At 41.1% G+C, this 2,500-nt stretch overlaps 1 long non-coding RNA gene across 3 annotated transcripts in view; it reads right to left on the bottom strand.

Annotated features, from left to right (window-relative positions):
* LOC135104846 (uncharacterized) overlaps positions 1-2,500 on the bottom strand; it is a 106,654-nt gene that overhangs the window by 95,065 nt on the left and 9,089 nt on the right. The window lies entirely within an intron of this gene.

The raw sequence follows: 2,500 nt of genomic DNA on the forward strand, positions 1-2,500 counted from the left end.
TGAAGTAAACAACAACAAAAAACAACAACAATCTCACCACTCTCTCTCTCTCTCTCTCTCTCTCTCTCTCTCTCTCTCTCTCTCTCTCTCTCTCTCTCTCTCTCTCTCTCTCTCTCTCTCTCTCTCTCTTACCACACAAATTAAGGCATCATTTGGCAGTCAACGCGGCAATTCACCCCAACACACACACACACACACACACACACACACACACACACACACACACACACACACACACACAACCATTTCCTTTTCATTGAGTAGCATGACATTTTATATACACATTTTTTTTAACATTTTGATATTTCTCTCTCTCTCTCTCTCTCTCTCTCTCTCTCTCTCTCTCTCTCTCTCTCTCTCTCTCTCTCTCTCTCTCTCTCTCTCTCTCTGGAAATGAGTGTTCGTTGAAAAAGTGTGAGTCAGTGTAAGCAATTCGTGTGTGTGTGTGTGTGTGTGTGTGTGTGTGTGTGTGTGTGTGTGTGTGTGTGTGTGTGTGTGTGTGTGTGTGTGTGTTCAGGGCCTTGCATCCTTTCAGTGTTGCAGGAGTGACGTTTTTGTAAAGTGGTTTATTTATTTATTCATCCACCCATCCATTCATCCATTGATTCACTCATACACGACTTGATTTATTATTCATTTATTTCTACTGGTACTGTGAGGTGTTGTGTTCATATGAAAAGTTGAACAAATATCTTTCCTTTTATCATATTTTCTATCTTTTTTTTTTCCTCTCTTTATTTCTCTTTTTATCCATCTCTTTTTATGACTGCAATACATTTAAATCTCCACACTTCTATTTACTTTTTTGTCATCTTTTCTTTCTTTTTTATGTTATTTTTTTTATTTTTTTCAAATACCATCACATTCCTCCCCTATTGTTAAGGGGGGAGGGGGTGTTGAACAGACAAGGGCAGGTAAGGAGAGGGGAGGGAAGGAGAAGGTAGAAATACATGGAGGAGGGGGAGAGAGGGATACTGGAATAATTAAAGGGGATGGAAATATAGATAAAAAGGCGACTGAGAAGGAAGGAAGGAAGGAAGGAGAGGATTAGGAGCTCTTTTAATTGTATTCTTACCCCTACAACTAAACAAAGATGTGTCAAGCAGGGCAAAAAAAACGTAAGGGTAGCAAATATTTCACGTTTGCGGGGCCTATCAATCCCCTGTCAAGTGCTAGCAGTCTGTACACAAACCCTGGTGGGAGCTTGCGAGTACTATTAACCCTTTCAGCACCAGAGACACTCACAAAATCACTATTATTAATTATGAATGGAGTAAATGGAGATGTAATGATAGATGATGAGTAGCGTGTGGCTGTTTTTAATCCCCTCACTACAACAAGATTATCTCCATGTTCATACACCTTTGCAGTGGTATCCAGGGTGAAAGTGAGCCAATGTGGTGCTCGAAGCGGTAAGGCAGCAGTCCAAGGGAGTAGTTTTAATTCACTCAAGAGGGAGGTTTCAAGACACACCATCTTGGATAATCCTTTTGGCTCGACTCTTTGGGAACTGGCATCTTCAGAGCACTTTTTTTTTTTTTTTTTTTTTTTGTTCTGCCTTTTGTTGCTCTTGGTCAGAACCCTCTTATTAAAAAAGTCTAAACATTAGTCTTTTTTTACGTAGGAAAGGCAGTGACTTAGGGCAACAAGAAAAAAAAAACACTGAGATGCCACGCCCAGCTGATAAAATGGAGCAACACCTTCAGAAAATTAACAATACTCTTAACCCTTTTACTGCATTTTTTTTTCTGGCAACACCGAGATCACCGTAATATTATTTTTTTTTAGGATAGGCATAAAAGAGAAAAAAAAACAACAACATTAGTGGTAGTTACGATAATGGTGGTGGTGGTGGTGGTGGTGGTGGTGGTGGTGGTGGTGGTGGTGACCGTTGAAAAGTGAACACGAGTCGATATGAGAAGGCAACATAACTTTAAGTCTTAACAATGGGATGCTTGATTTAACTACACGAGTGCCACCCATACAATAACTATCCCATTGAACACTGACTGCTGTATTGGAAGTGGTGGTGGTGGTGGCGGTGGTCGAGATTGTGGTAGTAATAGTGACAGTGGTTATAGTGATGTAAGTGGTGGTGCTAGCGAGTTATTGCCAGTGATGGTGACTATGACAGTGGCTGATTGTGGTAACAGTGAAAGTGGCAGTGGTGACAGTGATTTAAAAGCGACAGCATGTGAAAGTGACAGTGATTTACGGTGGTGGTGATAGTGAGAGATTGGCAGTGATGATTGTGACCGTGACTTGAAGTGCTGACAGTGACAATGATTGCAATGGTGATGATAGTGACGGTGATGGGCAGTGGTGGTGAGGGGCAATGGCTGGCAGTGGTGATGACACTAATAGTGATGGTGATTGTAAGAGTAGGTGATGGTGCAAATGACAGTGGCAGCGAGTGATAGTGACAAATAGTGATAAGAGACAATGGCAGTCTACACACAAACTACCTCACACTTTTCAAAACCCTATATTTTTTTTTTCC

This window comes from Scylla paramamosain, chromosome 11, assembly GCF_035594125.1.
Source record: "Scylla paramamosain isolate STU-SP2022 chromosome 11, ASM3559412v1, whole genome shotgun sequence".
In the NCBI taxonomy this organism is placed as follows: Eukaryota; Metazoa; Arthropoda; class Malacostraca; order Decapoda; family Portunidae; genus Scylla; species Scylla paramamosain.